The sequence below is a fragment of the Grammomys surdaster genome, unplaced genomic scaffold (assembly GCF_004785775.1).
Source record: "Grammomys surdaster isolate TR1022 unplaced genomic scaffold, NIH_TR_1.0 127, whole genome shotgun sequence".
NCBI classification, from domain to species: Eukaryota; Metazoa; Chordata; class Mammalia; order Rodentia; family Muridae; genus Grammomys; species Grammomys surdaster.
Window position 1 is genome coordinate 10,099,516 of NW_021604585.1, and position 20,357 is coordinate 10,119,872.

At 43.8% G+C, this 20,357-nt stretch overlaps 1 protein-coding gene across 2 annotated transcripts in view; it reads left to right on the forward strand.

Annotated features, from left to right (window-relative positions):
- The first annotated feature begins 10,015 nt into the window (after positions 1–10,015).
- Susd6 (sushi domain containing 6) overlaps positions 10,016–20,357 on the forward strand; it is a 93,256-nt gene continuing 82,914 nt past the window's right edge. Inside the window, exon 1 of one of the 2 annotated variants that reach the window (XM_028789496.1) lies at positions 10,016–10,115. The gene's annotated coding sequence lies outside the window, so the exon portion shown is untranslated. Of the gene's footprint in view, positions 10,116–10,389; positions 10,431–20,357 lie in introns of those variants that run through there. The other variant, XM_028789505.1, reaches the window with a different exon arrangement.

A 20,357-nucleotide genomic window follows, 5' to 3' on the forward strand; every position in this document is an offset into this window, starting at 1 on the left:
AAACCTCCATCTGCTAACCTAGGCCTAGTCCTAGAACTTTCTAGGCTCTGTGCAATTTGGGCCTAGAATGTTTTTAGCCTCTGAGATTTGCTGCTGAATAAGTTCACCCTTTCTTATTCTTTCTGAACTATGGTTGGCTGGTTCAACTCAGCTGGCTCAAACTCCTCCCCAAGCTGTTTCAATCTGGCTCCTCTCTCCCTGCCTCTCCTGAATTACTCTGCTTGGCCGGCCTCATACTAACTTTGTCAATCTGTTCTAATCTTCTGGCTCCTTCTCATTCTCTGGCTCATTCTGTCTTCACCCGTGTTGAACTTGTTCTTTCTTTAATCTGTTTCTGTAAAACTCTCCTGGCAAAACTGCCTCCTCTTTCCTATCTCTGTGCTGTTCTTTCTTAAGTAGCATCCTTCTCCCTCTCTTCTCATGAGAGTTGGGCAGATCCTATTCTGTCAAATCTTTCTCTGATTCTTCACTTTGTCTGCCACTCAATTAGACATCACTTTCAAACATGGGTGCTTCCTTCTACAAACTAACTTTACCTTTGTTTGTGATTAAAGGTGTGTTCTAAGGGCTGAGCCACACCACAGCTAGAAACAGTCCCCCCCTTCCTCCCAGTAAATAACACAATCTCAGGGGTCACAGTGTGATCAAATATCCTCTAACAGAGTATTGTTATGCAACCTAAGTTGAGCCATTTCAAGGTTCACCTGCCTCTACCCAAATGCTAGAATTATAGATAATGCAGCCAACCTTTTTATGTTATAAGCAAAAAAGTTCTGTTATGATAGCCATCATGTATCAAACAACAAAACCACAATGTTTTCACTTATAGATCTTAATGGGCTATTTTTTAGTTTTACAACTGGGGCACACTTCATTCCATAAAATAGAGTAACTGCTCTGTGGGATTCAGCAGAACAAGTTGGTTTTAGAGATAGGAACCATCTAAAGGAAGCAGAAATAACAAAAAGCAGACCTACCATTTTAAAATCCTTTTATGTCAGAGACAGGGAGATGGAGAAGTTTAAAAAAAAAACTGTTTAACATTGGTTTCGTTGAGGATTCCTGTTGCTATGTGCATAGACTGAGGCAGAGGGAACATTGTTATCATGCTGACTGAAACTGGCCTGTTTGCGAAATTTGGCTAACTCTTTAATCTTAGTTTCTCGGAATGTTAAACAAATAGTTTAGTCTTGGATTAATGACTTGGGACTTTGGCCCAAGTGTCTCCATTTTGATTTTTATCAGTGAAGACACTTGGTCCAACCAATGACCTAATGCTATTTTGTTTCACACATGTGAAATGCCCAAAGAGCATGCTGTATTTTTAAGCACTGTACTAAAGAGCTCACCATTTCAGAAGTCAAGGAAGCCAGTGGTGATGATGCCCAAAGCATGTATGTCACAAAGCCACATAGCCACATTGTGTCAGTGATTGCTGTGCCCATAATTCAGTCAGCTAGATCTTTCTCTTCTCATTTATTAGTTGGAGCAGTGAACTTTTGTTTTGTAAACTATATACTTTTTGGGGAGGTGGATTGGAGGGATTGAGGAAGGGGCTCATATGTAGCATGGGCTGTTCTCAAGCTCTTGGCAAAATCCCTTCTGCCTCAGCCTCCTGAGTTGCTGATATTACCGATGTTTACCAGCACACCTGGTTTAAAAAGCATATGGATTTTTGTGTATTTCTCCAGTCACGGTTTCTCTGCGTAGCCCTGGCTATCTTGGAAGTCACTGTGCAGATCAGGCTGACCTCAAACTCAGAGATTCACCTGCCTCTGCCTCCTGAGTCCTGGGATTGAAGGTGTGACCCACCATCACCCCACTAAGTATACTGATCTTATATGTGCATATTTATGGACTTCCCCAAAGTTAACAGGCTCATGTAATTAGCACCCAGATGAAGAGTCAAAACAGGGCTGAGATGTGTAGCTCAGTGGTAGAGCACACACTTTACATGTTGATGGCTTTTGACTCTCAGGGCCGAAAAGAGCGAAAAGGCCAGAGTGGTGACGCAACATATAATGCCAGTATTTGGGAAGCTGAGGAAGGAGGATCGTAAGTTCTAAGCCAGCCTGAGCTACATAGTGAGATCAAGTATCAATATTTTCATCATCCTGGTTGTCCAATGTATCTAATCAAAACATCCCCTGAAGGCAACTGCCATACTGACTTCTAACACTATTAGTGAATTTTGCCTGTCTGTACACTTGGTATAAATAGCATTTTGTCACAATGACTCCAGAACGGTAAAAAACAGAGCAAAAAACCCCAGCCTAAATCAAAGAGATTTTTTTTTTTATGGCAGAAATAAACTGTCATAAAGACTCATTCTGGGGGAACTGAATGGGTCAGAAGAATTTTTCTGGAATCTGACGGTATTTTGTAGACACTAGATGAGCCGGTTTGCCTCTTGACCTGGACATTCCAAAGAACTTAACAGCCTGGTTCCCAGCACTGAACTTATCTCCGTTCTCCTTATCATCCTTGAAGAATGCTCTTTGTGTTGTGCAAACCTCAGCCCCACTTATCTTACCTGGAACCTCACCTGGCTTCTGAACTGAACCCACGTTACAGATGTGCAAATCTATTCTGTACCCTAAACTGACTTTTCTTTATCTTAGTCTCATTTACGATTTTTTGATTTACAATAAAAACCACAGTGCATCAATTTCCATGTCTGGCTCCTTTCAGTTTTGATTCTAGTTATGAGATCCATTCATAACTTGTTCGTTTCTATCCACTGGACATGCTATAACCAATTGACTCACTCCACCATTGGTGGACATAAGGGTTGTCCCTTTCTGTTTTGTTTTTCTATTATGAACAACATTGCTATAATCATTCTCGAATATGTCTCTTAGAGAATGCATGCGTGCATTTCTTTATTTCTTTTCTTTTCTTTTTTTTTTTTTTTTTTTTTTGGTTTTTTGAGATAGGGTTTCTCTTTATAGCCCGGGCTGTCCTGGAACTCACTCTGTAGACCAGGGTGGCCTCGAACTCAGAAATCCGCCTGCCTCTGCCTCCCAAGTGCTGGGATTAAAGGCATGCACCACCACCGCCCGGCCCCATTTCTTTATTTCTTGCAATAATGCGCTGTTTGCAGATTCTGCTACAGTCTTTAGCCCACGGTAGTAAGGGTATCGTTAGATTCTTGCTGTCTTGGGAGGTAAAGCTTCTGAAGTGATGCTGGAGGACCTCTGGTTTGAAGAATTACTTGTGCTCATGGTCTGTTTGTCTGTGCCATAAGAATCGTTCCTGCTGTCATGTTCTGGAGTCTATGGGTGTGCTCTGTTTAAGGAGAGGGCTTGAGAATTCTGTCAGGAGGCTGGAAGGCTGCAGCCAGTATTTTCCTTACCACTAGAGGTCACCTGTTTCCTCTCAGACTTTATCTTCCATGATAATTTAGGATCTAACTTTATTGGGAGAAAGGTAGAGGTCAATTGACCCAATGTCAAGTCAAACATCTCTGGCCTGGTCTGCGGACCCGCCTTTCCAGTTATATGTAAAGTGTCGAGGGTCTGGCTGACGACTCCTTGGGTAACCCACCTGCTCCCCACCTCATTCACTCTATTGGCTCTGCTGGTGAGTTTGGCTAATCCCGGGCCACCCACGCTGCATCCACCTCGTCTGCTAGTCATCCCTGTTCATTCACATCTGTGGATACAAGGATTAGAAACCGTTGAATAACTTTTCTCGTTGGGTGTACATATTTGACATTTCAGATGGAAATGCTTCATAACGCATGCCGAGGTGGGAACCGAATGATAGGCTTTGCCCAGCTTCTCCGGTAAATACTTCCACCCTAATTTGAAGCTGTCAGTGTGCTGCTGTTGGATATGGGCTTGGCAAGAGATGCCATAATATTACTGTATTAGTAGTCCCAACATACAGATAGAACAAATGTAGATAGACCTGAAAGCAGAGAGAAACGGTACAGTGTAATTAAGAAGTGATATACTGACTATCACATCAACATCACAGTTTAATTTCTGTATATAGTTAATTTTGTTTAACAAAAAAACTTGAAATTGGAAATTTGATTTTTTTATATTTTATTTTGTTTGCTTCTGGGGATTGAACATAGAACACTGTGCATGTGATCCCTCTACGTGGCTACTGTCAGGGATTCACAACCCTGACAATCTGAAGGAGGAGACTACTCCATTCTTCCATCCACTGGCACCTCAGAACCTGCTGAACCAATCCTGCAGCCCTCTCTTCTTTCCATTAAGTCACAGGAAAATGAGCCACCAAGAAACCTGGAGGAGGAAGAGTCACCCAGGACAGTTGTGTCATAAGACCGAGAGCAGTGTGGGTGAGGTCTGTGGGTTGGTTGTAGCTCAGGCCATCAGTTGCCCCTGTCCCCTCCTCCTTCCAGGTGGGATGTCTCCCAGAGTCCCTGTTCAGCTCTTGGGCTGGGCGATCTGGTTGACCAGCCTGGGTGTGTGCCTGTGAAAGGAACTGGCATTTTCCTCCCACTGGGTAACCACATGGGCCACCTGGGGAGACAACAGATGGCCTCTCATATTTGAATGCCTTTCCCACCTGGCTCTCTACCTTCTTTCTTACACATCTCATTATTTAGCCCAGGCTGGTGGATGCTTCCTATCTGGGCTTTCTCTTGCCTGAAAAATGGGTCCAACACTTTTACCCAGATTACCGGATCTGTGTTAGAAATAAAAACGTGGTTAATAGTTTTAGTGCCTCAGAAAATTAGGAGTGGGCGTGGTCCACACCAACTGGCCAGGCAGACTCTGGTGCACATTTTCTTTCTTTTAAAAATTTTAGGGGCTGGAGAGATGGCTCAGTGGTTAAGAGCACTGACTGCTCTTCCAGAGGTCCTGAGTTCAATTCCCAGCAACCACATGGTGGCTCACAACCATCTGTAATGTGATCTGATGCCCTCTTCTGGTGTGTCTGAAGACAGCTACAGTGTACTCACAATAAAATAAATAAAAAAAAAAAAATTTTAATTTTATTGATTGATTGATTGAGACAGAGTTTCTCTTTGTAGCCCCATCTGTCCTGGAACTTCCTGTATAGAACAGGCTGGCTTCAAACTAAAAAAGATCCACCTGCTTCTTCCTCCTCCTGGGTGCTAGGATTAAGGTGTGGGCCACCATGCCCAGCCAGTGCACCTATTCTAAGGTTGGGGGCAAAGGGGATTACTCTAGGGGTTGTGACTTGAACCTTGAACTCTGCAAAGCCCTAACTGACTAGTTGTCTACAGAGATCCGACACCATATCTGGCTCTCACAGGTTCCCATCCAGCTGCAGCAAGCAGTACCAGCTCACATGCCCAGAGCTTCCTCCTTTGGATGGGAACTGCCCTCAGCTCAGGCTGGTGGAGCCCCACATCCCACCCCTACACACTTCTGCTTTCTTTAGCAACTGAGTACGTCTACTTCCCTTGGCTGTAAATAGATTTCTTTTCTTGGACTGTGAAGGCTACCCTAGGCATGTTGAATTGAAACACGAATCTGGGGCTAAGGCCTGTGTGAATGAAACAAGCCAGCTATCTGCCCCTTCCTTAGCTTCCTTGCTCATGGCTCCTCGGTTTTGGGGGGAGTGCTGTGTGGATACAAGTGGATACAATGAGCTGGGGCTGGGGTGTAAAGAAGCCCTTTGAGAGAGATGAACAGATACACAAGGACCAGCCTTTGCTTTGCTTTTGCTAGTGGTAGGCGAGGTTGCATGTTTTTTTTTTTTTTTTTTTTTTTTTTAAGAACGACCTTTGGAACAGAGAAACAAGAACAAATTCTGGTTTTGCAACATACCTGCTATGCGGTTTTTTTGATAGGTTGAAACTTCCCGGTAAAATGATGTTGATGATGTTAAACTTGGAAGATTGTTACCCTAATTAGAAATTACAGGGATAAACTTCCTACCAAGTAAGTACCTGGCACATAGTAGGTACCCTATAAATAGTGGCTATCATTACAGCTGTTATATGTCATAACCATAGCAACAGTGATGCCATACACTGATTCTGTAGCCCCACACCCCTCTCTCCCAAAGAGCTAAGCTTCACTGTGCCTGCCTGCAAGTTGTTAAGGTCCACACACGCCTGGCTGGATTCACAGGAAAGAAAGGAATACCTTGCCTCTGGGCTCTTTCCTGAGGAACTGAGCAATGTATCTGCTTTGCTCAAGACTGTCCTAAGTATAGGGCTGGGAGTGTCACACATCAGGAATCCCCTTAGTCACTGACAAACAGCAATGGTTGGCGTTTCTACTTCTCTCTGGGGTTAGCCCAACCTCTCTGGCATAGATATTAGTTGCCTAGCTAGTGGAGGATTACGATTTGCTTTGGAGACCACGGGTGTAGCTCAGGGTAGACAGCGTGCTTTAGCATGCCTATGAGCCCTGGCTTCCATCCTTACCATCTTCTGGGGATCCAGAAAAAGGTTCTAAAATTGATTGTGGTAATGGTTATACAATAGTGTAAATATATTTTAAGAAGCTCTAATTGTATATGTTAAATGGACATTTAAGTTGTGACTTGGCTGATGAGTTGTCTAACAAAAATAAAGCTGCTACATTAAAATATATTTTAAGATTTTTAAAATGTATATTTATATATCTGTTTGTGTGTGTGTGTGTTTACCACCACACACAGGTGGAAGTCAGAGAAAAATTTGAGGAAGTCAGTTTTCTTTTTCCTCCATATGTGTCCAGAAGACCAAACTCAGGTCATCAGGCTTGGTAGCCAGTACCTTTCCTGGATGATCTGTAAAACCGGCAAGCTAGGGGAGCATACAGTCCTATCTCTCAGGAGGTAGTTGTGAAGAATTTCAGTTCAAGGCTAGCCTGAACTACATAGACTCTGCTTCATACCAAAACCAAAAACAATGCCAGGAGACCAAGGATATAGCTCAGAGGTGAAATGCTTACTAATATGCATAAAGACAGTAGCCAGGCAATAGTGGAGGGGCAACTTTGAGGTGGAGGTGGAGATAGACAGAGGTAGGCAGATGTGTGTGTGTGTGTGTGTGTGTGTGTGTGTGTGTGTATGTGTGTATTCAAAGCCAGCCTGGTCTACAGAGTGAGTTTCAGGAGAGCCAGGGCTACACAGAGAAACTCTATCTTAGGGGAGAAAACAAAACAAACAAACAAAAAAAAAAACAAAAAAAAAGAAAAGCCTAGGTTTGATTTCCTAACACCATAAAAACAACAACAAAAAGCCTCTTCCTTAAATCAATGTTCTTCTTATGCATTTAAGACTCCTGTAAAACCAAATTATTCTTAATTATTCCTTTGCAATTATATATATGTATATATATATGAATGATATACTCTGATCATATTTCCCAGCCCCATCGTCTTCTCATCCCCAGCCACCAAGCCCTTTCTTCTCAGCAAGTCTCTCTCTTATTTCCATAATTATTTTGGGGGTGGGGGATTCTACTTCATTTAACTGGGGTTGCTTGCATGAGCATGGGCGGGGGCACAGATCATTCTTAACTTCCATCTTGGGATATCTCATCATCCACAAAAACTCAAACCCAAACCAAACCACAACACTTACTCTAAGCCAGGGAGTACATTTGGCAGGAGAGCAGAGCAAGGCAGGATATAAGTAAGATCTCTGGCCCAGATCTATAGGGAGTATTGGAAGTATGCTAGGAGGGGAAGGAAGGAGGGAAGAGGTTGGTGAGCCAGTACTTGCCAGAGAGAGGAGGGCTAGACCTGGTCCCCATCCTGGTGATATAAAAGCAAAGGGAAACACATACGGACGTGAAGGTAAAGCAGAGCGCCCCAGAGGGGCAGGAGAGACACAGCCAAGTGGGGAAGGGTGGATGGGGAAGGTCACTCCAGGTAGGGGAGCAGACAGTGAGGTCTCAGAGTCATGGAAGGTGGTAGCTTGTCAAATATCTGCCAGCAGGGTGGGGAGGCTAAGGTGTCAATTGTTCAGAGGAGCGATGTGATTGGATTCCCGCCAGACTGTGGAGAGCCCCGGACGCATTCTGTGCTGGAGGACTTTGTTCTTAGTCGGTGAACTCTGGTAGGTAGTGAGTAATGATACGGGGTCACATTGTGAACTGTGGCAAGTGGTCCATGAAGTTCCCTGTTAGTGGCCAAACTGCCACGCACGGCTGGAGACTCAGCTGTCCTCTCGGAAGACACAACCTGGCCGCATACCCACTTTCTTCCTCTGCTTCTTTCTTTTTTTCTTCATCTTTCTGTTTGGCGTGACCCCAGGCTCTTTACTCTTTGCCTGTTTCTTTTCTCTTGTCTCTTGGGTCTTCCTGCTAGGACCACAAGTTTTAGTAAGCTATGCTCCGGTCCTGCAGTATTTCTCATCTCTTTTTTTTCTTTTTCTGAGACAGGATCTTGCTTTGTAGCTGAGGCTAGCCTTGTATTTGGAATCCTCCTGCCTCAGCCTCTTTCCCTAGTGCTGGAATTACAGGCTGTCCAGATCCTGCCAGGCTGATGTTTTTCAACCCCTTAATGGTCTAGGTAGGTGCAGCTCCCTCAGACTCAGTTAGTGGGCAGGATGCCAGGTGTTTATTTTTCCCAGGGGAAGAAAGGAAAAAGGTAGAAATACATCAGGGGTTTCTCCTAGGCCCAAGGGGGAAAGTTTTCTAGAGTGGTTCTCTACCTATGAGTTGGGACCCTGAAAGGGGTTGAAATGGGCACCTAAGACCATCGAAAAATACAGATCTTTACATTATAATTCATAATAGAATCAAAATTACAGTTATGAAGTAGCAACAAAAACGTTTTGTGGTTGGGAGTCACCACAACATGAGGGGATCACAACATTAAGGTTGAGAATCACTGCTCTAGAGGATGGGTGTGTTGTTGTGGCAGTAATTCACAGCACCTTTATCGGAAGCTTTCTAGGTGAAAGGCCCTGAGGTGTAACTTTGTTCAAAGGGCATCTGGCAAAAGAAAAAGAAGAAAAAAAACCCCCAAACCCAGCCCCCTATCCCCCACCTCCAGTGGATCTTAGGTAGGGCACTTGCCTAAAAAAAAAGAAAAAGGTCTGCTTAATATATGAGCCACTGATTTTCAACATTTATTGAGCACCTCTGAGACAGGACGAGTACAAAGACCTAGGCACAAAGAGACACAGTGTCCACTATCATATGGCCTGTAGTGAGACGTCACTGTTAAGTGAATGCAGCTGGCCAGTGCTCAATTTACTCACCTAAGATGTGCTTGAAAGCCATTCAAGGAAGCCCAGAAGCAGAGCAAAGCTAGGAGCCACGCCTGCAGCCCTGGGTTCCCCAGCCCTCGCTGGAATGTCAGTTTCCTCAATTTAAGATCTTCCAGGTGCTTTAGAGTGTGCCGAAATAGCACTCAGGGACATCCATTAAAAAGATTCCCCGAAGCCCACCCCAGCTTTCTAGAATCAAAATGGCCCGATCTACATTTTTCACACCCACCTAACCCCCTCGGGGCACTTTTGAGGTAGTTAAGTTACACACCTTAACCTAGAGTACTGCTTAATAGGGAGATAATAACCTGCTTCAGAGATAGGTCAGGCAGGCGATTCAAGACCTAAATGGGCAACGTGTGTGGAAGAGGCTCTTAAACAACAGTATACTTCTTTGCAAATGACAGTAATTAAAACATCCAAATAATAAGCAAACAATAACAGTCAAAGAACCGGAGGGCGTTCTAGGAAAGAGGCTAACTAGAGTCGGTATTACAGCCAGAGACGTCCGAGCGACTGTCTCTTTAAGGTTTCCCTCCCCCTCCCCTCCCCTCCCCTCCCCGCCGGGGGCGTGTCAGATAGGGTCAGAGGCGCGTGCGCGTGACTCCTCGGGGCGGTCGCAGCGGCGCGACGCCTGCGCTTGTTGCGTGCGTGCCTGGCCCCGCCCAGGCCTTGTCCCTGCCCTCTCCCCTCCGCGGGGCCCCCGCCCGCGCCGTACAGCTGGGCCAGTGACGCTGGCGCAGCCGCCGCCGCCGCGTTCCATCCTCCGGAGCCGGCCACCGCTCGCGTCCTCCTCCTCCCTCAGCGCCCGGCAGCGCCAGCCAGACCAGGGCACGCGAGGCTTCGCGGGGACCCGACAGGGAGTGCAGGCGCGCGCGCGTAGCGGCGGAGCGGGTTCGGCGACGCGGGAGCTGCTAGCGCCCCCTTCCCGGAGGTCTCGGCGCCGCTCCCGGGTGAGTTGTCACCGCCGCCCGGTCCGGAGGGCCGGCTTTGTGTCAGCGGCGCGCGGGGCCGGTTGTCAGGGCACGGGCGGGCACGCGTTTCCTCGGGGACGCCGGCCTCTGCGCGGCCGTCTGCTCTCGCTCCGGCCGGTGTCAGCGCTGCGAGCCGCCCTGAGTGGCCGGGCCGAGCCGCTCGGAAGGCGGCGGCGTAGCTGTGCCGGGGCCCGAGACCGGAGGATCAGATCGGGCTCGGCGGAGCGCGCTGCAAGGTGGAGGCCCACCGGTCCAGCGAAGCCGCGGTTCCGCACGGCGGGAGGCTTGGCCGAGGTGGGTTTCCTGAGGAAATCTTGCAGCCGCTCGCCTGTGCGCGTGAGCGTTCTGGAGCCCCAGCGCCTGGTCGCCTCTTCAGTTGCCAAAACTTTACTTATTACGTGGGCTGAAACTCGCCAAAGCCATTTCCTGTTTTGTTTTGTTTTTAGTGTAACTACGTATAGACTTTCTTACTTGTGAGACTGATGATCCCTCACGGGACAGCCACCGTGGTGGAAAAACTTACCTGTAACGGAATTGGGAGGGCAGCAAGGCCCGGGATCCTAAAAAGGCATCAAGTTCTTTGGGAACTTCACGTTCGTTCAGCAGAGGCCTACTGTTGTTGCCACACACTTCTATGGTGACAAGGCAGTATGCTGCCCTTTGTTGTTCTTGCTGATTGGGGTTTGAAGTGCTCTCTGTACAGAGAGGTGCGGGGACATTCTTTTCAGTTAAGCCATGGGTGTTTACTCCTTTCTAGATCTTCAGTGTCTTACCACTTTTCACATTGATCAATTCGGTTTTTGGTGTTAGAATCTCTTTGGTTAAACAAACAAACAAATCTCTCTCTCTCTCTCTCTCTCTCTCTCTCTCACACACACACACACACACACACACACACACTTTTTTTTGTGCTCTGGGAATTCTACACCCAGGCTGTCACCATCTAGTGGAGACTAGTAGGGACATGCCCTTGGCATTGACTTCTTAGTTTTCTGAGCTTTGCATTTTTCATTAGATGCACATTCAAGTAGAAATTTGAACTGTCTTGAGTTGGAGGGTGATGGTACTGTGGAAAACTTTTTGAGGGTTTAATTGTGTACCAAGCTACACCGTTTGTTTGGCGTGTGTGAGTTTGGTTGGTGCACTTATACACCATGGTGCTGGTGTGGAGGTCAAAGAACACATTGCAGGAGCCAGTTTTCTACCTCCCAGCGATTGAACTCTGGTGATCAGGTCTGGTGACAAGTGCTTCTGTATACACTAGCTATCTCACTGGCCCAGGTTTCACTTTTGATTTCATTTAATAATATTTGAGGTAGGGCGGATATTATCCTTACTTTTCCAGTTGAGACAAAAGCTAAATAATGTTAAATAACGTAAGGCCAGAACTTACGTTCTGGAGTGTCTAGTTCCTTCTCGCCGTTTGAGGCCGTTTCTCTGATTATAAGCACCCCTAACTCACTCCTGGAAGCCCAGTAATGGTAGGCTGCACAATACCTACTTGCTCACTTTTTTAAAATTTCATGTCATACACAGTATATGCCAGTTGTTGCCTGGTTTTATAGTTACCGGAATGGTTAAAACTGAAACCAGACAGGTCTTCATGGTGCTCAGCTTTTAAGTTAGTTTATTTTGGTTTATGGTGGTAGTTTTCATTACTGTTTGCTGGTTCTGGAACATGTACCCGTTAAGTTAAAAGAACAGTTATCAGCTTGAGACTGACCCTGTGGATAGGATTCCTGACTACAGAAGGCTCTGGATATTGTAGTAGGAATGATAGATGGGGAAAAAAGTCCCCACCTACTGCTCTAGAAAAGCCTTGGGATATGCAGTCCTGAGAGCAAACCCACCAAATGTCAGTACGACTTGTTAAGAGTTCAGTGTCTCCAGAGCCAGCATTTAGGCTCATTGAAAAGAGAAAGCCAGGTGAAAAGGCGCTGCAGCCTGGCCGGTGGCAGACCTCAGCGCTCTGTGGTTTCCTGGCTGGTCTCCATGGCGTGGTGATTGAACTGGAACTCTTATGTAATGATGCATCTTCTGACAGGGGATTTCCTCCTCTGTTGTTTCTGGGGCCTCAGTTTCTGCTTCACTGCTTCCTCCACACATATACTAATGTGTGCCCTCCAAAGGTACTGATTCACTTGGCTTCTAAAAGTAAGACTTTTTACAAGTTTGGTATTACTAGGAAGCATTATTTTGCACGTATTATGTTTGTCCGTTTCTCACATTAAAACTTGCTTTTGATTGTGCATGTCTGTAATCAGCATTGGGGAGGCCAGAGGTAGGAGGGTCATGAGTTCCAGCTAGCCTGGATACACACATAGTGAAACCCTGTGTCAAAATCAGATGACAAACAATAACAAAAACAAACAAACAAACAAAAAATCAAAAGACACCCTTGACCAACCAAAACATCCTTTACTCTCATTCATACTTTTCCTTGTGCTTTTTCTGTACTTTTAGCTCTCTTGACAACTGCTCACTGCTGGTATCCTCTGTAGGCTTAGAGAAATAATAAAATATCTTAAATTTATCTTAATTTATCTTAGTGCTTGCTTCTCTTGCCGAGGACAGGAATTTGATTTCTAGCACCCAGCCTGCTTACAGCCACCCATAACTAAACAGCTTTAGGGTACTTGGTGCCCTTTTCTGGGCTGAATGCACACAGACACCTATGTATCATAATCAATAAAATCTTAAAATTTTTGTTCAGACTGGGCTTAGTGGTGAATGCCTTTAATTCCAGTGCTGGGAGACAGAGGCAGAGTTCAAGGCCAGTTTGATCTACGTAGTGTCTAGGACACCCAGTACTAAAAAGTGAGACCTTGTCTAAAAACAAAGAGAAAAGTTAAAAATTCAGTGAGGCCGGGCGTTGGTGGCGCACGCCTTTAATCCCAGCACTTGGGAGGCAGAGGCAGGCGGATTTCTGAGTTCGAGGCCAGCCTGGTCTACAGAGTGAGTTCCAGGACAGCCAGGGCTATACAGAGAAACCCTGTCTCAAAAAACCAAAAAAAAAAAAAAAAAAAAAAATTCAGTGAGGAACATGATTTTCCTCATTTCAGTACCAACCAGGTGATTTGGGACAATTAAGTAGAACCCCTTGCTGGCAGTCAAGGAAAGCCAGAGAACACACTGGGTGCTTGTGTTTCCCCTTGCTTTCCTCTTTACCAAGTGACAGTTCATGAGAGGAAGTGGCAGGTCCTTATAGCCCACTTGGTCATCTGTCTGCCACACACATAAAACATTTTACTGAGCTCTTGGGTTGATTGGCATGTGGTCTAGTTGAAGCTGATGAACAGAATTCATTTTCCTTCCTCTGTCTTGAACTCATGGGATTCCTGCTGAGAACATTGTCTCAAGAAGTGTGAGAATGGAGGGAAAGAATAGATAAAGGAATCACATAGCTTTTTTTTTTTTTTTTTGCCCTCCCCTTACCCCAAACATTGAAACAAAGTATGTGACAAGAAATTCTTTTGGTTTCTTTGAAGATTCTATCTATGGAGAAATCTCTCTCTGTCTCTCAGTCTATTTTCTGTTGTAACAAAGAACCTGAGATATGGTAATTCGTTAAGAAGAAAAGCTTATTTGGATCACAGTTCTGAAAACCAGGAAGTTGAAGAGTTTGGCACCAGTGTCTTGCATCATAACATGGCACAGGGTATCACATGATAAAAACATGGCAACTTGAGTCTCTTCCTCAAGTCAGCATGGGAGCCCCACCCTCAAGACCTCCTCTAATCCTAGTTATCTGCTAATGTATCCATGCACCTTCTAGTCCTACCACCAAATAGAATTCATACATGGCTTTTAGGACTCGTTCAAACCATGGAATGTAGAGGAAGGAGGATCTTAAGTTCAAGGTTAGCTTGTGCTGCTTAGTGAGACCTTGTTTCCAAAGCAAACAAACAGCCAATCAAAGCCAGAATATCTACATATGTAATAACGAGTCTTCACGTAGTTGAATGGTTTTTAGAAAATTTATGCTCATAGGTATGTGACCACATTGTAGGATGCTTAAAAAGTTAAAGCAGTGACAAATTCTGTGGTGTATGTGGGAGGTTGTTAGCTTGCTGATGGGAAGGAAGATTGCAACTTAGGATGGGGGCTAGAAGCTTTGTGATGAGTATTTGAAGCTGTTGGATCTTGAGATCCAGGAAGCAGTCAGGCAAACCTTGAAGTGACAGACCTTGGGTGTGAAAATCTATTTTCTACATCATGGCTAAGATTCAAGAAAGTAGAAATTGTTCCTTTGGTTAATGTATGTTCATGAGTGTTACCCTGTAAAAATCTTTTATGTGAGAAAGGAGAGGTCCAGCAGGCACCTGTTATCTTCTGTCCTCATATCTGTGCTTGCCTGCCCCCTTTAATCCCCCTATTTTTAGGGGGGTGGGAGCTGGAAACCAGCAAGTTTCCTTCCTTAGCTCTTTTATCTTCTGGTTCTCAGCTGGGTGTAGAGATCTCCAGAATCTGGTAGATCTGGAAGTGGTGTTGAGCTGGGTTGCTGTTGCTCTGAAAGGCTAACTGCTACTCCCAAGGTTGAGGGAGAGTTGAGTCTGTGAAGGTTCTGGGTTTAAGAGTAGCAGGGAGTACAGCAGTTGTAGTGAGAACTGAGTGGGCTTTCAGACTCTTGTGTTATCTATGATGTGTCTCCTGGAAACATCTGAAAGCTGCATGCCAAGAATTCACGAAGTACTCCCGAAACAGGATATTAGTGAAGCATTCTCAAGCAGAAACAGATGTACTTGCCTGTTATTGTGGCAGTGTTGAGAGAGCTCTGAAATTACCTGGTAGCTGTGTGCCCTGATACACGCTCCAGCATAGCGGTTTTTATTTTATTTTTTGTGACTTGGGAAATTAGCCCGGGATTCTTCATGACAGCAGCAGATTCGTGCTTGTGCAGACTGACAGTTCTCTATTACTTGGATCTTTTATGTTGAAAAGAAAATAATTCAGGATTCTTTTTCCTCTAGTTGGAGATTGGGAGCAAAACCTCAAGAGAAGCGATTTGAATAGGGACTCTTCCAAACTCCCTTTTCTTACCAACTTTTCTCTAGAAGGAACATGTATCTAATCTGCCCAAATCCAGATTACCATCAGCAGTGACGTGCTTGTGTACCCACAGAAGTTTAAGATCAGAGTGGAGATACCTTTATGTAGATTGTCTTTGCTGAAGTTCTCTTTGGCTGAACTAGGTTTTGGCTTTTGATTAGGCTGTTAATGAAAGTGGCTTCTGGGCATTATGTTAACCCAATTCATCTCCTTTGGGTTGCTCTTAGTAGATCTCTGAGAACTTAGTGGATGGAATTCTGAAAAAGAGAACTGGGAAGCTGAGTAGCTTATTTTCATCTTAAATTGTAATTGTCTCTGCGACTGAGGGAAGATTGATGAGGATTTTTTCCCTTTAGTTGCCATTAAAGTGGGATATTACAGACAGGTTAGAATATATAGGCCAAAATAAAATAATTATTGTGTAACCTAACATATCTTTTCTGTGTATTCTGTTTCTTCCATCTTTTCTGGTACACTCTAAACATCTTGTTTTGATTTTTTTTCTCAGCATTATTCCATAACCATTTTCCCCTGACTCATCCTTAATAGTTCAAATGGCTTCATATGGTATTCTATATATATATTTATCGATCATTTCTAAGTTTACTCAAGGAGATTTTTTGGCATTTAGCATTTTACTTTGTCATGTGCCTTTTAAAAGAAATAGTTTTGTTGGCTTATAACTTACATATCATAAAAATTCACCCATGTGGCTTCTTTTACTTAGCATGCTTTTGAGGTTTGTGTTACAGCATGTATCTGTACTTTATTCTGTTTATTACTGAGTAATTTTTTTTATAGATGTATCATTTTAAAATTTTTCTTATTTTTTGAGACAAGGTTCCACTATGTAGCTCAGCCTGTCCTGGAAATCAACATATAGACCAGACTGACCTTGAATTCACAGAGCTCTCTCTGCTTCTGCTTCCCGAGTGTTGTGATCAAAGCTGTATGCCACCACACCCAGTCTGTACCTTTGTCTTTATTCATTAATTGATAGACATTTGCATAAACAATGCAGCTGTTTTTAGTATCTTTTCGAGGTTTTTTGTTTTGTTTTGTTTTGTTTTTTTTTTGGGTTTTTTTTCGAGACAGGGTTTCTCTGTATAGCCCTGGCTGTCCTGGAACTCACCCTGTAGACCAGGCTGGCCTCGCACTCAGAAATCCTCCTGCCTCTGCCTCCCAAGTGCTGGGATTAAAGGCGACTTCTTTTTGAGGTTGTATGAGATCACACCAGTCTAATTTTAGACTACTCTCATCTACTTTCTCTGTATGTTTACCTACTTGGACATCTTGTGTTATTGTAATTGTGGTATGTATATGTAGTTTAGTAACTGGCTTCTTTCACTTCTAGTTACTTTTTTTTCTTTTTAATGTGTGTGAGTGTTTTGCCTGTGTACCATGTTCATGAAATACCTCAGAGGCCAGAAGATGATAGGTCTCCTGGGGCTGGAGTTATAATCAGCTGAGGGCCACCTTGTGGGCGATGGGAATAGAACCTGTGTCCTGGAAGAACGACTGATGTTCTTACCTGCTGAACCATCTCTCTAGCCCCACTTACTATTGTTAAGATTTATTGGTATTGGAGCATTTGTCTGTGCTTCGGTCCCAGTTTGTTGCCAAGTACACCTTACTTATCAGCTGATGGACATCTGCATTGCTTCCACTTTGGGTTTTGAATAATGTTGCCAAGAACCTTTTTTAAAATATAGTCATGTATTCTGGGCTGGCTTTGAGGTTCTCCTGCTTCAACCTCCCAAATGCTGGGATTATAGGCATGTGACACCACAGTCAGCTAAAAACATTCTTGTGTAAGTTTTTGTGTGGACGTGTGCTTTCATTTCTTGGGGCTTTTTATTATTAAATGTGCTCTGTAGTTCTCAGAAGTTTTTCCTTTCCTTGTAAAACTTGCCCTGCAGTTCTGTGTACCTGCTGGGTTGTCAAACCTCAAGATAGGGGAAGATCTAAAGTGGCTATGAGTGAATGTGCAGATCTGAGGAGCTGTGCTCTTTAGAGCAGCTTTCACAGTCCTCATACAGGTGGACTTTGTTAAAAAAAAAAAAAAAGTCAGGCTAGACACCAGAAGGAGCAGATGGTGCTGCCGAGAGTGTCATTTCCTCTATGGGATTTAATCTTGAGCATTTACATTGAACCAGCCATCTTACTGGAGTAATGTAATGGCTTCTCTCTCCTTTCACCCTTGTCCTAATTGGAACTAGCCTTCATGATCAACAGCAGGTTTTGTTCTTGTTTCTAGATCATTACTAAAAGCTCTTGAAACTGCACACTTACAGGTCACCTTGTTGTTTTATCACAGTGTCAAGACAGTTTCTTTCTAGAGCAGCAGAGGGTAGAGCACATGGCCTCCAAGACAGACAAAAATGGGGTACTTTAGTTAGCCTTCTCAGGGTTCCTGTATCTGGAACCAAGCCAAAGATGAGTCCTTCTGGAAAGTTCTTCAAATGTGTGTGTAATAAATATTTATGAATGCAGCTATAACTTACCTAGTAGAGTTCATTGTCTAAAATTTTGGAACTTGAAGTAGGCCCTATTGTTAATAAAAATTCTATTTCCAAGTTCTAGAGTTTTCAAATTAAAAATCATTTGACTCCTCATTGGGAGTCAAATGATTTTTAATATTTATTTATTTATTTATTTGACAAAGTCTATTTCTGGCTGTCTGGAACTCACTATGTAAATGAGGCTGGCCTAGAATTCTCAGAGATTCACTTGTCTTGTTTTTTATAATATATATTTATTTATTTTATGTATTTAAGTGCTCTGTTTTCATGCACATCAGCAGCAGGAATCAGATTCCGTTATAGATGGTTGTGAGCCACCATGTGGTTGCTGGGAATTGAGGTCAGGACCTCTGGAAGAGCAACCAAAGCACTTAAACCCATGAGCCATCTCTCCAGCCCCCACCTCTCTTCCCTCCTTCTCTCCCCTTCCCCCTCTCTTTCTCTCTGTCTCTTTCTTGTTTGTTGTTCCAAACAGGGTTTCTCCATGTAATAGCTCTGACTGTCCTAGACCAGGCTGGCTTGAACTCACAGAAATACCCCTGCCTGTGCCTCCCAAGTGCTGGCATTAAAGATGTGAACCACCATGCCTGGCCTCCCACCTGCCTTTTTAATCCATCTGCACTGTTAGGATTAAAGGTGTGTGCCACCACATTGACATAAAATCTGGATTCCATCTGATGCTTGTGCAACAAACGAGTATATGAAGAGGAAAGCTGTAGGTTCATTAAAGTTGGAAGACTTGGACTTTGAATTCTGAGATCCTCTTTACTTCTTACAGAAAAAAAAAAAATGAGAACTGGAGACTTAAGGATCAGTAGAGAAGCCAAGATCCTACTCCAATAAGATCACTTTGTCATTTGTTCTTCTCCTCCTCTGGGCCTATGTTTAGAAAGTATATTGGGTCTTCAGCCAAGTTTGTGATTCATATTATTTTGTTTTGCCCTGAATAAACTCACATTCTTCCATGATATGTTGTTGTTTTTGAGACAGGATATGCATGTGAATGCCGGCAAACATTCTGTCGTCTGAACTACCCTAGTGTCTGCAGCAGTGGTTTTGAGTCTAATAGTGGGCAACAAAGGAGAATGTGTCTTTACAGCGTTTGAAGGAATACTTTTAAAAAGAGATTATTTTTATTTGTGTGAGGAATACTTTTAAAAAAGACAATTTTTATTTATTTGTGCGTGCGTGCATGAGTATGTGAGGTGTGTATACACATGTGCATAGCTTATTTGAGTCCAGGCACTCATAGAGGCCAGAAAAGGATGTTGGAATCTCTGGCCCTGGAATACCGGTGGTTGTGAGCCATCCAGTGTGATTGTTGGGTATCATTCTCTGGTGCTCTGCAAGAGCGATACACACTCTTAACTCCTGAGCCATCTCTTCAGCCCTAGGGAATACTTTTCTTAAAATGGGTACAGTTGTATGCCAGCTAGTCTTAACTTTTTTTTCCCCTCTGTGCTGTGCTTTTTTTTTTTTTTTTGTAATTCAAAAATGCCATTTGACTCCAGGCCACTGGATTGTGTTCTCTGTTCTTTTTAGTTTCCTTAGGTCCTCCAGATGAGACAGTGGCAGGTGCTGTTAGCATCCTAGATATGGTAGAATTACTTGGAGATTGGGAGACAATAGTCATCTGGATGAATCCTACATCCTTACCTCTTTATTTATTACCTATTCTGCCTCCCCACCTAATCCCTTCCTCCTATTATCTGACAACCCCTCATAGCTGTGGGTTTGACTTCCTCAGGCTTACTATATGTGCAGTCAGTTATTCACTTAGAGGCAATGTGAACACATATCTGAAACTGTATGACTCTAGTCAGCTAGGAAAGAAACAGCTCATATATTTTCATTTTTTCCCTGTCCCTGAAAGGTAGTGAACAGTGTTTTGTATTTGGTAGATGCTGTTGTTTTGGTTGATGTTCTGACATTTTTAGACCATTAGTGAATGGAATGCTGACTGGTTATTTCTCATCCTCCTGCAGGTAGGCCATCTGCTATAGGAAGGCCATCTTCCTCCCTGTTTACTCCTATGGGGATTTTTGCTTGTTACACAGCAGGATAGCAAGAAAAACAGGCTCTGGGTTTCATAAGAATTTATTGACTCTTTTCCTGTTCATGTGTACCCTCAAGTTATAATACTTTATGAGCTGATAATCAGTTTAGGTTTTGTGCTGGTAAGAGGCAGGTAGTTACCACAGAAACCAAGAAGTAAATCTAGGTGTTTATTTGGCATGTAGTGAATACATGGCTGGATGCCTTATATACATTTTGTTTGTTTGTTTTGAGACAAAACCAAGAAGTAAATCTAGGTGTTTATTTGGCATGTAGTGAATACATGGCTGGATGCCTTATATACATTTTGTTTGTTTGTTTTGAGACAGGGTTTCACAGTGTAGCTACTATGTAGCCCAGGCTATCCTGGAATTCAGTATGTAGACCAAGATGGCCTTAAACTCACAGAGACCCACCTGTCACTGCCTCCAAAGCTCTGGGATTAAAGATGTGCTCCATTATGCCTGGCTTATTTTCTCTTCTCTTCTCTTCTCTTCTCTTCTCTTCTCTTCTCTTCTCTTCTCTTCTCTTCTCTTCTCTTCTCTTCTCTTCTCTTCTCTTCTCTTCTCTTCTCTTCTCTTCTCTTCTCTTCTCT